We start from the raw sequence: 727 nt of genomic DNA on the forward strand, positions 1-727 counted from the left end.
GCTCCTGCTGTGTGTGCTGTACAAGCTGTCCAGCTCCTGCAATAAAAATTGAGTCGGGCTGAGCCATTCACAGGAAGACTTGTATGAGGTGGGCGGATAAAATCACATCATAAAATACGAAACTTCCGATGAATGGCTGAGTGTCTCAATTCGAAATTTTGTAGAGGGACAGGAAGTTATTGCTGTGCTGCCTGGAATACATCGCTGTATACAGCTGATGGAGGACAAAGTCAGGGGTGATCGGTGCGGCAGTGGGGGGGGGGGGGGGGGAGTTACAAGCACCGATCTCCCTGTATGAATTTCAATAAAGCAGCTGAGAGCCGCTTTCTGTTGACATGCTGTGACTGGCTACAACTAATCATATTGTATAGGCTATCCGGTACCATTTGATAGCTGTGAGCCAATCAAAGCTTCACAAAAGAAAGCAAGCTGTCATAAAGCATGACTGACTGTTTGCATTATAATCATGTGATCACTATGAACAATCATAGCAATCACATGATCACACCCCAGATACAGAGCTCCGTGCTCCACCATGCACAGGATGGGGGCGCACCAGTGCACGTGCCGGGCAATGTACCAGTACGTCACCTGGCACTGACTGTACCACCTTGTCTGCATGTCTATTTTCTAGTGCAGGCAATTAGCGGAAGCAGAAAATGGTTTAATTGTTATTAAGGTGCTTATTTTCCATTCAGCATTTGTCAAAATTTGTGAAAACGATAAA

The sequence above is a fragment of the Aquarana catesbeiana genome, linkage group LG11 (genome assembly GCF_042186555.1).
Source record: "Aquarana catesbeiana isolate 2022-GZ linkage group LG11, ASM4218655v1, whole genome shotgun sequence".
Taxonomy (NCBI): domain Eukaryota; kingdom Metazoa; phylum Chordata; class Amphibia; order Anura; family Ranidae; genus Aquarana; species Aquarana catesbeiana.